Raw genomic sequence first — 14805 nt, 5'->3', positions numbered from 1 at the left:
ATGCAGTAGCTCCACAGAACCCTTGGCAGCCCAGCAGCGCCTCTGCAAGCATGCAAAGGAAAGGCCACCTCCCCAAGCACCTAACTGAGATAAAAACTATATAAATTTAATGAGATGGGAAAAAACTAGCACAAGAAGAATGAAACCATCAAAAACCAGAATGCCTCTCCCTCATCACGAGATCACACTCTTCACCAGCAAGGGAACAAAGCTGAACAGAACGAATTTGATGAACTGTCAGAAGCAGGCTTCAGAAGGTGGGTAATAACAAACTTCTCTGAGCTAAAGGAACATGTTCTAACCAAATGCAAAGCAACCAAAAACCTTGAGAAAAGGTTAGACGAAATGCTAACTAGAATAACCAGCTTAGAGAAGAACATAAATGACTTGATGGAGCTGACAAACACAGCACAAGAACTTCGTGACGCATATACAAGTTTTAATAGTCAAATAGATCAAGCAGAAGAAAGGATATCAGAGATTGAAGATGAACTCAATGAAACAAAATGAGAAGGCAACAAAAGAAAACAAAGAGTGAAAAGAAATGAACAAAGCCTCCAGGAAATATGGGATTATGTGAAAAGACCTAATCTACGCTTGATTGGTGTACCGGAAGATGATAGGGAGAATGAATCCAAGCTGGAAAACACTCTACAGGATATTATCCAGAACTTCCCCAGCCTTGCAAGACAGGCCAACATTCAAATACAGGAAATACAGAGAACGCCACAATGATACTACTCTAGAAGAGCAACCCCAAGGCACATAATTGTCAAATTCACCAGGGTTGAAACAAAGGAAAAAATACTAAGGGCAGCCAGAGAGAAAGGCCAGGTCACTCACAAAGGGAAGCATGTCAGACTCACAGCGGATCTCTCGGCAGAGACCCTACAAGCCAGAAGAGAGTGGGGGCCAATATTCAACATCCTTAAAGAAAAGAACTTTCAATCCAGAATTTCACATCCAGCCAAACTAAGCTTCATAAGTGATAGAAAATAAAATCCTTTATGTACAAGCAATTGCTGAGAGATTTTGTCACTACCAGACCTGCCCTACAAGAACTCCTGAGGGAAGCACTAAACACAGAAAGGAAAAATCAGTACCAGCCACTGCAAAAAAGAACCAAATAGTAAAGACCAATGACTCAATGAAAAAATTACGCCAACCAAAGGGCAAAACAACCAACCAGTAATAAAATAGCAGGATCAAATTCACATATAACAATATTAACATTGAATGTAAATGGACTAAATGCCTCAATCAAAACACACAGACTGGCAAATTGGATAAAAAGCCAAGAACCATCAGTGTGCTGTATTCAACAGATCCATCTCAGATGCAAAGACACGCATAGACTCAAAATAAAGGGATGGAAGAAGATTTACCAAGCAAATGGGGAGCAAAAACAGGCAGGGGTGGCAATCATAGTCTCTGATAAAATGGATAAAGTCCATTAACCAACAAAGATACAAAGAGACAAGGGCATTGCATAATGGTAAAAGGATCAATGCAATAAGAAGAACTAACTATCCTAAATACATATGCACCCAGGAGCACCCAGACACATAAAGCAAGTCCTTAGTGACCTACAAAGAGACTTAGACTCCCGTACAATAATAGTGAGATATTATTGTCACACTCCATTGTCAATATTGGACAGATCAACGAGACAGAAAATCAATAAGTAAACCCAGGACTTGAACTCAGATCTGGACCAAGCGAACTTAATAGACATTTACAGAACTCTCAAGCCCAAATCCACAGAATATATATTCTTCTCAGCACCACATCACACTTACTCTAAAATCGACCACATAATTGGAAGTAAATCACTCCTCAGCAAATGCAAAAAACAGGAATCATAACAGTCTCTCAGACCACAGTGCAATCAAATTAGAGCTCAGGTTTAAGAAAAAAATTAAAAACTGCACAACTTCATGGAAAATGAACAACTGGCTACTGAATGTCAACTGGATAAACAATGAAATGAAGGCAGAAATAAAGATGTTCTTCAAAACTGGTAAGACCAAAGACACAACATACCAGAATCTCTGGGATACATTTAAAGCAATGTCTAGAGGGAAATTCATAGCAATAAATGCTCACATGAGGAGCAAGGAAAGGTCTAAAAGTGACACCCTATCATCAAAATTGAAAGAGTTAGAGGAGCAAGATAAAAAAAACTCACAAGCTAGCAGAAGACGAGAAATAACTAAGATCTGAGCAGAACTGAAGGAGGTAGAGACACACACACAAAAAAAACCCTTCAAAAAAATCAATAAATCCAGGAGTTGGTTTTTTGAAAAGAACAACAAAATAGGTAGACTACAAACCAGACTAATAAGAAAGAAAAGAGAGAAGAATCAAATAAATGCAATTAAAAAAAAGATGAAGGGGACATAACCACTGATTCCACAGAAAGACAAACTACCATCAGAGATTACTACAAACAACTCTTATGCACAAAAACCAGTAAATCAGGAAGAAATGGATAAATTCCTTTGACACTTGTACTATCCCAAGACAAACCAGGAAGAAGCTGAAACTCTGAATAGACCAATAACAAGGGCTGAACTCGAAGCAACAATGAACAGCCTACCAACTAAAAAAAGCCCAGGTCCAGACGGGTTTATACCGAATTCTACCAGACATACAAAGAGGAGGAGCTGGTACCATTCCTTCTGAAATTATTCCAAAAGATACAAAAAAGGGAATCTTCCCCAACTCATTTTATGAAACCAACATCATCCTAATATCAAAACCGGCAAAGACACAACTAAAAAAGAAAACTTCAGGCCAATATCCATGATGAACATAGATGCAAAAATCTTCAATAAAATACTGTCAAACAGAATGCAACAGCAAATCAAAAAGCTTTTTCATCATGATCAAGTAGGCTTCATCCTGGGGATGCAAGGTGGTTCAACATACACAAGTCTATAAACATAATCCATCACATAACCAGAACCAAAGACAAAAACAACATGATTATCTCAATAGATGCAGAGAAGGTGTTTGACAAAATTCAACAGCCGTTATGCTAAAAACTCTCACTAAACTAGGTATCAACAGAACGTATCTCAAAATAATTAAAGCTATTTATGACAAACCCACAGTTAATATCATACTGAATGGGCAAAAACTGGAAGCATTCCCTTTGAAATCTGGCACAAGACAAGGATGCCCGCTCTCACCACTCCTATTCAACATAGTATTGGGAGTTCTAGCCAGAGTAATCAGGCAAGAAAAAGAAATAAAGGATATTCAATTAGGAGAGAAGGAAGCCAAATTGTCTCTATTTGCAGATGACATGATTGTATATTTAGAAGACCACATCGTCTCAGCCCAAAATCTCCTGAAACTGATAAGCAAATTCAGCAGTCTCAGGACACAAAATCAATGTGTAGAAATCACAAGCATTTCTATACACCAATAACAGACAAACAGAGAGCCAAATCAAAAGTGAATTCCCATTCACAATTGCTACAAAGAGAATAAAATACCTAAGAACACAACTAACAAATGATGTAAAGGACCTCTTCAAGGAGAACTACAAACCACTACTCAAGGAATAAGAGTACATAAACAGATGGAGAAACATTCCATGCTCATGGTTGGGAATAATCAACATCATGAAAATGACCATATTGCCCAAAGTAATTTATGGATTCAACACTATCCCTATCAAGCTTCCAATGGCCTTCTTCACAGAACTGGAAAAAACCACTTCAAACTTCATATGGAACCAAAAGAGAGCCTGCATAGCCAAAACAGTCCTAAGCAAAAAGAACAAAGCTGGAGGCATCATGCTGCCTGACTTCAAACTATCCTACAAGGCCACTGTAATCAAAACAGCATGGTACTGGTACCAAAACAGAGACATAGACCAACGGAACAGAACAGACACCTCAGAAACAACACCACACATCTACAATCATTTGATCTTTGACAAACCTGACAAAAACAAGCAATGGGGAAAGGATTCCCTGTTTAATAAATAGTGTTGTGAAAACTGACTAGCAATGTGCAGAAAGCAGAAACTGGACCCTTTCCTGAGGCCTTACATTAACTCCAGGTGGATTAAAGATCTAAACATAAGACCTAACACCATAAAAATCCTAGAAGAAAAACTAGGCAAAACCATTGAGGACATAGGTATAGGCAAGGACTTCATGGCTAAAACACTAAAAGCAATGGCAACAAAAGCCAAAATAGACAAATGTGATCTAATTAAACTTCAGAGCTTCTGTACAGCAAAGGAACAATCATTATAGCAAACCAGCAAGCAACAGAATGGGAAACAATTTTTGCAATCTACCCATATGACAAAGGACTAATATCCAGAATCTACAAAGAACTAAAATAGATTTACAAGAAAAAGACAAGCCAATTCAAAAGTGAATGAAGGATATGATCAGACACCTTACAAAAGAAGACTTATATGAGGCCAACAAACATATGAACAAATGCTCATCCTCACTGGTCATTAGAGAAATGCAAATCAAAGCTACATTGAGATACCATCTCATGTCAGTTATAATGGTGATCATTAAAAAATCTGGAGACAACAGATGCTGGAGAGGATGTGGACAAATAGGAACACTTTTACACTGTTGGTGGGAGTGCAAATTAGTGTAACCATTGTGGAAGACAGTGTGGTAATCCCTCAAGGACCTAGAAATAGACATACCATTTGACCCAGCAATCCCATTACTGGGTATATACCCAAAGAATTATAAATTGTTCTATTATCTAGACACATGAACACGTATGTTCATCGCAGCACTGTTTACAATAGCTAAGACCTGGAATCAACTCAAATGTCAATCAACAATAGTCTGGATAAGGAAAATGTGGCACATATACACCATGGAATACTATGCAGCCATAAAAAAAGATGAGTTTCTGTCCTTAATGGGGACATGGATGAATCTGGAAACTATCATTCTCAGCAAACTGACACAAGAACAGAAAGTGAAACACCACATGTTCTCACTCATAGGCGGGTATTGAACAATTAGAACGTGGACACAGGGAGGGGAGCATCACACTGCAGTCAGTTGGGTGGGACTAGGGGAGGGACAGCAGAGGGTGGGGAGTGATAACTTGGTGAGAAATGCCAGATACAGGTGATGGGGGGAGGAAGGCAGCAAACCACCTTGCCATGTATGTACTTATGCAACAATCCAGTATGACCTGTACATATACCCCAGAATCTAAAGTATAATTAAATAAAAAAGAAATATTTCCCTACTGAGGCCATAAATATATTCTCCTATATTTTTATATGGGTTTAAGCTTTTGTTTTTCACTTTAGCACTTTAATATCTTCGTATTTGATTTTTATATATGGCTTGAGTGAAGGTTCAATTATATTTTCTCTTCCCATGATGAATATTCATTTCTATCTCCAGGGACTTATAATGCCAAGTGAGTCATATTTAATGTCTCCACATGTGCAACGATCTTATTTTTGTATGTCTAGATGGTTTCATTGTTCTGTTTGTTCATCTCTGTAATAATAACATACCATCTTTATTACTCTAAGTTTATAACAGAATCTGATACCTGCAGAGTTCACATTGATCTTAATTTTAAAATTGTTTGGTTATTCTTGGTTCTTGTTTTTCTACGTATATTTTTAAATCAACTTGTTATTTTCCTTGAATAGCTCTATTAGAATTTGGATGAAAATTACACTCAATTTATATATTTAGTTGAGGACAACTGACATCTTGAAATACTAACTTTTTTCTGTTTATAATCATGGTTTAACTTTCCATTTTTAAAAATCTTCTGGATGTCAGTCACAACCATTTTAAAATATTTCCCATAAATTCTTATGCATTTTATTTTATTTATTGGCTCATTATAGTGTTTCATGCTAATCTAAATGGTATCTTATATAAAATTTAATTTTCTCTTAATATGTTATAAGAAATCATTCTTTAAAATTATGTATTATTTAGCAATGTACAAAACACATTTAAAATTATCTTCTGTAAATTACTTGGATTTCTTATGTAGAAAAGTCATGTCAATGGCCAAATGATGATGGTTTTGTTTCTTGCTTAATGATTCTTATAAATTTTAATTTTTTCTTAACATTTTGGCCATAATTTCTAGAATCCCATTGAAGTACTACATTGAAGTACATTGAAGATAGGATACAGCATATATTTTTTTTCTTAGTTTCTCCATTAGGCACATTTTCTGTGGGTTATTTTTATTTTTTGTTTTTAGAGATGCTACTTATTAAGTTAAAAAATTCTGTCTAAATATAGTTTCTTAAGGGCTTCTTATCAGTTTAAAAATTATGAGTGAGTGTTGAACTCGACAGCAATCCTTTCTACCTTCATTCCAGTAATTAGATAAATTGCATTATTGCATTTTCTTTTTTAAATTTTATGTGCAATATAAAATAAGTTTATCACAGTCCTTTTTACTCTATAACACAATATCAAAAACTGGGTAAATTTTAATGAGCAGAGATTTATTGGCTCACAGCTTTAGAGGCTGTGAACTGAAATATCAAGGTGGCTTCATCTGGCAAGAACCTTCTTTCAGCATCATCCCAAGCAGAAGGCAAAACAAAGAAAGCAAGGAAGAGAGAGGGAAAGGGAAGAGATGAGCTCCTCCTTTCATGAGGAACCCACTTCCAAGATAATGAACCTACTCCCTGGATCCAGCATTAATTTATTCATAAAAGCAGAGGCCTGGGCCGGGCGCGGTGGCTCAAGCCTGTAATCCCAGCACTTTGGGAGGCCGAGGCGGGTGGATCACGAGGTCAACAGATCGAGACCATCCTGGTCAACATGGTGAAACCCCGTCTCTACTAAAAATACAAGAAATTAGCTGGGCATGGTGGCGCGTGCCTGTAATCCCAGCTACTCAGGAGGCTGAGGCAGAAGAATTGCCTGAACCCAGGAGGCGGAGGTTGCGGTGAGCCGAGATCGCGCCGTTGCACTCCAGCCTGGGTAACAAGAGCGAAACTCCGTCTCAAAAAAAAAGAAAAAAAATAAAAAAAAAAGCAGATGCCTAATGGCCTAATCACCTTTTAAAGGTCTACCTCTTAATTCTGTCACTGTAAGGATTGAATTTTCAATATATGAAGTTTGGGGTCACATTCATACTATAGCAAAGTTATACATACAAAATGTTAGGTTTTGAAGGGAAGGCGAGGTTTAAAAGAAAGACACACGCGCACACACACACACTCTCTCTCTCTCTCATTCTCTCTCAGAGGGTGTCTAAAAAGCAAATGCAGGCTTTATGTCCAGCATAAAATCTACAGAAGTGGGGGACCAGCCTAATGCCAGAGCTCACCGCTGCTTACAGGCTGGGGCAATTTAGAAATGTGGACGGGAAGGTCTGGGAAATACGGCTTGCTGCCTGGCAGGGTATCGATAAAATATTCCCAAGATGAGGCAGTTCTGGGCCTTGTTCAGGCGGGATGTTGTTGTGGCATTCCTTGAATCTTTGTCCGGCAAGATGTGACAGGGAGGTTTCTTTAGTTGGGCCTTTGTCTGCCTTGTGGTCAGGGGGTTAGGGAAGATGTTTCTCATGGCCCAAACCCCCGTGAAATGTTTCACTTTAACTTAGGTCTGCAAAATGGCAGGTAGCTTACCAAATGGTGCAGTTTGGACTAACACAGAACAGCATATATAACATACATAGGTACATAGTGAGGGGTAAAAACATAAATGTCAGGGTACTTTTCCTGCAAGTAAGAAACAATATATAACCAGTGATTTTGAAATACCCACTTGTGTCCCTGTCTTTCTAAGAAAAAAACCACAAACTTAAATGCTAATGATTACTTTGTCTTTACAGGTTTATTATATACATACATGTATATGCAGCCATGTACTGCATAATAGTGTTTTCGTGATGATGGACCACATGTGTAACAGTGGGCCTGTGAGATTATAATGGAGCTGAAAAGTTCCTATCACCTTGGCAGGCTTCATAATGTCGCAGTGAAACACACATTACTTATGTGTTTGTGATGATGCTGATTTAAACAAACCTTTTGTGCTGCCAGTTGTGTAAAAGAATAGCACAAACAGTTATATACACTTGATAATGATTACACACAGCTAGGTTACTGATTTGTGTGTTTACTATACTATACTCATAGTGATTTTAAAGTTTAATTCTTCTACTTATTAAAAGAAAAGTTAACTGTAAAACAGCATCAGGCAGGTCCTTCAGGAGGTATTCCAGAAAAAGGCATTGTTAATCACAGGAGATGACAGCTTCATAGTTGTTTTATTACTCTTGAAGAACTTCCAGTGAGATAAGATATGGAGGTGGGGGATAGTGATACTAACGATGGTGACCCTGTATAAGCTTAGGCTCATGTGTATGAGTCTTAGTTTTTAACAATGAGTTTTAAATATTAAAAATAGCTGTTCAATAGAAAAAATCTTATAGAGTAAGGATATAGAGGGAAAAATATTTTGTACAGCTGTATAAGGTGTTTGTGTTTTAAGCTAAGTGTTATTGCAACAGAGTCAAAAAAAATTTTGTTTTTCGAGTTGGAGTTTCACTCTTGTTACCCAGGCTGGAGTGCAGTGGCGCAATCTTGGCTCACCGCAACCGCCGCCTCCTGGGTTCAAGCGATTCTCCTGCCTCAGCCTCCCAAGTAGCTGGGACTACAGGCTGCGCCACCATGCCCAGCTAATTTTTTATTTTTAGTAGAGATGAGGTTTCACCATGTTGACCAGGATGGTTTTGATCTCTTGACCTCGTGATCCACCCATCTCGGCCTTCCAAAGTGCTGGGATTATAGGCGTGAGCCACCGCGCCCCGCCAAAATTTTTAAAAAGTTAAAACATTTATAAAGTAAAAAAGTTATAGTACATGAAGGTAATTTATTAGTGAATAAAGAAATTTAAAAAATGAATTAAGTGTAGCCTAATTGTTCAGTGTTTATAAAGTCTACGGTAGTGTTCAGTAATGTCCTAGACCTTCATAGTCCCTGATTTTGTAGTTCTAACCCTCTTTGCATATACTGTACTGTTTTGAGAATTATTTCCTTCTTTTCTATTCAATCTTGTGAAAGATTTGTTGCTTTTATTAATTACGTTAAAACTTTTTTTACTTGATTTATTTTTATTTACACCCACATTATGCCTTCTATTTTATTTGAATTTATTCCTTTTGTCTCTTTTTAAATTTCCTGAGCTAGAAAGTTAGCTTATCAATTTTTTAAAGAAAGTTCCATTAATGTTGCCCAGGCCGGAGTGCAATGACTCTATCATAGCTCACTACAGCCTCGAATCCCTGGACTCAAGCCATCCTCTTGTCTCAGCCTCCCGAGTAGTGGGGACTACAGGCACACACCACTACACTCAGCTAGCTAGCTTGCTTGCTTATTTATGTGTGTATGTTTGTATGTAGAGACAAGGCCTTGCTATGTTGCCCAGGCTGGTCTAAAATTCCTGGGCTCAAACAATCCTGCTTGGTCTCCCAAAGTGCTGGAATTGCAGACATGAGCCACTATGCCCCAGTCATCATTAATTTTTAATTACAAGAAAAGCCTAGAGAATTTTCCAGGTGATAGACCAGGCAGGACATTATGCCAGGCCATGCTAAGTGCTTTGGAGTAATTATAATTATAATAGCAATGGGAATTCAATCCAGGGTTTTAAGCACACCAATGATACATTTTTATCTAATAAATGATTTTGGATGCAATTGAGAGAACAGTTTGGAGGAACCAGAGTAGATTTAAGAAAATTTGTTAGCAGATTATTTCATATGCTTTAGACAGGATATCATGGGAACTTGCTATAAAAAGGTATTACTAGTGAAAATGGGGAGAATGAGTGGATTCAAGAAATTTTTGAGATGAAATGGCTGAAATTCTTGATGGATTGGATTACTCACTGTCCTGCCACTTCTCAAATGTGGCATTCCCAGTAAGGCAAGGGTATAGTGCTTCCATAATTATTGGACCTGTTGAATAGTGACTGGAAAGCTACCAAAGCAGTGATGCCCAATGAGGAAAATTCATCTCCTTCCCTGCTATTTACTCTGCTTCATTAAGAAGGGTGAAATACTGCATAAGAGAGCAATACCGGTCAACTCTCTTTTAGTGACTACTTATAGCAGTACCCTCAGTTTTCTGAATATCTTGCTCAGCTTGATATTGGTATATTTTGGAATAAGATTTAGATTTGCTATTTATTGGAAATGGAAACCTGAACTTCAGGGTCAGGATCTATTTCATGAGCATTTATCCATTAAGCCCTAAGATTTTATTCTACAACAATACAGATTATTATCTGTTATCAAACCATTTACATGACCAACACAATTCTCCATGACCCATCACAATTCAAAATATCTACTTGTGGAACTATCTAAGGGAAATAGAAAGTAAAAAATATTTAGAATTATTGTTTTAGCTTTCTTGAATGTACGTTTTCAAATTTCTAATTACTCTATATACAAAATGGGCCAGGTTTCTTAAAAATGATATTATCAAACAAGAGTTAGAGAAACAATCAAGAGGAGGTATTAGTCTGGAGGATGATTCTGGGAATATTTTGCATAAAGAGAAGAAGATTTATTGCAATAAACTAATACTTTTCACATTGCAAATGTCAATTTTAATTCGCCCTCAGATATTTAAAGGCATAATATATTTATTGGAGAGTTCAATTTTTTATTTTAGGGAATGTTTAGTTAGCACATCCATATGGTTACATTAAATTTGGAGGTTTTCTTTATCCTTGCTGGATGTTGAAAACAGTCACATTTGAAACCAGTAAATTTTTAAACCTATTTTGTAAACTCTCTAGAGTTGCCATTATGAGATCTGAGTTAGAAAGTAATTCATTTTTGAGTTTTATCTATCTCTCTTTGGGAGAAAGATCTAGATAAAAAATGAATATAATTTTATCTAATATTTATTAGAAAAGAATAAATTATTTTTTACTTAATTTTTAGGAACTTAGAAAAAATGATCTCTTGAAAGATGCTAGACTGTGTGGATATTGTTTTTTTCTATATTCAGAAATGTGGGAATGGTAATGGTGTAAAGATTTACTATATACAGCATCCTCCTCTCACGTTCCTCACCTCCCGAAAGAGTGATGATCTCCATGGAAAAAACAAGTGAAATGAAGTGAAGAGGTTGATTTTTGTTCCATTTTAGTTCTTGATATTATATTATGGAAATTTTATTGCCTTGATAGGACAAAATACATATATGCAAAATTCTCATAATCTTTATATAAATATCATCTAGTTCTTATGATAATTGCTCACTAATAGAGATATGTAGATAACCAAAATACATCTTGCCCAAGGTCACATATTTGGGAATATCCAAGATTTCATAAATCATTTCTTTATCTCGCAATTCTTGAATGGCTGCTTCAACAATAGTGTATCTTACTTAACAATTCTTGAGCAATTTTCTTATCTCCCTATATGTAAACATAACCTCTTCAGATATAATACCATCGACTAAAGGATTTCCCTCTAGTTCTTGTTTCTCTTGAATATTGATCTGCATTATAGTTATTTTTTTAGAAATCTAAAGGAGAAAATGATGGAATGTGTTACAAAGTCGTAACAATATTAGTAAAAAACCTTTGACTTCAAAGTTCAAAGCATCAAGTTCGTTGTGTATCGAGTAGTTTGTATTTTTTCAGTGGGAAATGTGTTGTTCTATTATTTTTAATTACTTTACAAGCTATTAATTTGATAATGTCCTGCTTTTATCTGTTAATTAAATTTTCTTCAGGCATTGTGCAGAATTATGGGTGGTGAAGGTGGCCAAAAAGATTTTACCAGCCATGATCATAAAAAAACTTTTTAAAAAAATCAACAGATAAATCAATAAAATATACTTTCCTAAGACATGCCTTTAAAAAATAGTCAAAAATTATTTAATGAATATTAGTTTCAATGAATGCTAAGTAGGTATAAAGTTTAGCTAATATTATTTAATTTTAATACCTTCTTTACTCTTTTAAACATGTATTTCTCATATTTCTGGTGATTCAAATATGAAAAATCTAGTATGCAATTCACACATAACATTTTTCTTCAGCTTGCTGTTTGTAGTTCTCTTCTATTGCTGCCAACCTTAATTAATGTATCACTATTGGAGGAGTTTTATCTGTGCCAAAATTTAGCTAATTTCAATTATTCTCTATAAATCTATTTTTCAAAATAATAGGATTTTTCTCTCTTCTCTAGTATCTCAATTTAAAAATAAATTCCAAAATTAAGATATGTACACAAAAATGCACATGGTAATAATAGATAGCTTAATGAATCCCCTCAATGTGAAAACACCCATATGTTCACTACTTAACCTGAAACTTATGTCTTTGTTTGTAAAATAAACTTGTAATGTAGATTTAAGTAATCCTTAAATTTTCTTCCATCTACGGATTTTATAGTTCTGTAAAGTATGACAAATTAAATTATTTTTTTCCTTTTTTAACAACAATTTTTTAAATACATGTTTTTATTGAAGCATAAAATACAGAAAAAAATTTTAAATCATCTGGGTACAGCTTACCCAAAAAGTTAATATGCTATGTAAGCACCATTTAGGTAAAAATCAGCTTCATCATAAAAGAAAATAAAACAAATTATTAAATATTACACAATCTTTCTATTTCTCTTCCAAGTTACTTTTTAGCCTCCTTCTCAAGTGTGTATACTATCAAAACTTCTCACATCAAAAATTAATTTTATCTGTTTTTGAATCTTTTATAAATGAAATTATAGAATATTTGAATTTATCGTCCTAGCTTCTCATACCACAATATATTGTCTGTGAGATACACATGTATTGTCACAGTCACTGTAATTCATTCATTCCATGCTGTATGATATCCTGTTGTTGAAGATACTACCATTAAATTGCCCATTCTTCTGTTGATAAGCATTTGAGTTATTCCGAGTTGTTAGCTGTTATAGACAGTTGAAACACTGTTGCACAAGACTTGTGCAAATATGCTCTTACATTGTAAACTATACACCCAGGAGTGGAATTGCTATTGTCATAAAGGTTTCATAATTGATACTAACAGTTTTCAAGCACGGTTGTGCCGGTTTACTCTCCTTTCAGTGTGTGAGATCTCTAGTTTTACAGCCTTGCTAACATACAATATTTTGTGTTTTTAAACTCCATTCAGAATGTATTTTAACTTTATCACCTGCTTTGGTTGGCTAATATTGTGTGTAGAATTAGTTTTCACTAATGTTCATGTAAAAGATTGGCCTATAATTTTCCTTTCTTGTTCTGGTCTTTTAAAGTTATTATGTTAAGGTTTCACTGGTATTGTGAACACTTACAAGGTGTTGGTTTTTCTTCTATGAAAGATAGAGAATTAACTAGTTTTGAAGTACTGACTGCTAAAGCAATCTGGGCTAAAAGTTTTCTTTGTGAAAAGTTTGAATTAGGGATTTAATTTATTTAATAATATTGGACTATTAAGCTTTTATATAAATATATTTTTGTTTCTACTAATACCATGCAACCCTTTTAGAATACCTACTAAAAGACTTCTGTTTATCAGAGGCTTCCCAGATCTCCAATTTTTGTTCACCCTGTCCTCTGTGATTATTAAGTGCTCTGCGCAACTTCTATACTCTTCAGGAACCATTTTAGAATCTGTAAAGGCCTTAGGTTAAAGTTGCCGCAAATGTTAGTTTCACCTCTCTGCATTTGTCATCTCCCTGTCTTATCAATTCCTTCAAACATTTATTTTGTATCTTTTATTTATATTCTCTAGTTGTTTTGGGTATTCTCTAGTTGTTCTGGGTCTGATATAAGCTAATCCATTATAGGCAGAAATATCAATTCATGCTCAGATTTCAGTCAGCAGAAACACGATTGCAACATATCTTACTTTCTATCAACATAGCACTACACAGACTTCGTTATCCTTGCGTAAAATCCCAGTAAGCTATCTTTCTTCAGAGATAGATTTCTGCTTTGATGTTCTATCTTTCTTGAGCAATTGCACATTTAAAAAAATAATGACACTGCAGAATCCTGGTGCCATTTAAACCTGATGTGTCCTACAAGTATACTTTATATATCCTGAGTGAAATGTGTGGGCTATTTATTTTTTTCTCAGGCAGACTATAAGACACACTTAAAAGAGTATTTTTATACACAAATAGACTGTGGATTCCTCTTGCATCTTTATCAAGGTTTTTTCAAATAATTTTATGTTTGCTTTTGAAAAGATCTAAGTAGCTTTCATAATTAGAAAGGTTGGTCACATTTCAGATTTCTCCTATAGAACTAACTCACTTTTCTCTTCTTGCTGCTTTTCTACATAAACCATTTAGTTCCAAAAAACTGATGACAGAATCAGCACTTTTGAAATGGGCTTTTATTCCCATGCCCACTTCTTTGTTTATACAGTTGACCTTTGAACAACCTGGGGATTAGAGACGTAGTTCCATGTAGTCTAAAATCAGTGTATAACTTCTGAGTCCCCTACAGCTTAACTACTGTGTGGCAGTCCAGGTTTCCATTAGCAACCAGAACAGTCAGTTTCTACTAACCCTTTACTATAACTCTGATGAATGTGTAAGTTAAACATTAAAGAACTGGAGAAACTGGTACCCAAGTACAAGGGCTGGAATGAAAAAATGAACACATTGAGATCCAAACTCTAGTTTAAGATTAGAAGTAGTTTGATTAAAACACTCCTGCTTGTAGGTGCACTCTCACTCATAGGCAGGGAGCTTAAAATGTATAAAAGCACTAGAAGATATTTTGTAACTTTGAATTGGTCTGGTGAATTACTCCGACCT

This window comes from Cebus imitator, unplaced genomic scaffold (genome assembly GCF_001604975.1).
Source record: "Cebus imitator isolate Cc_AM_T3 unplaced genomic scaffold, Cebus_imitator-1.0 Scaffold211, whole genome shotgun sequence".
In the NCBI taxonomy this organism is placed as follows: domain Eukaryota; kingdom Metazoa; phylum Chordata; class Mammalia; order Primates; family Cebidae; genus Cebus; species Cebus imitator.
The sequence above is the reverse complement of the archived record's forward strand: the minus strand, read 5'-3'. Positions refer to the sequence as shown.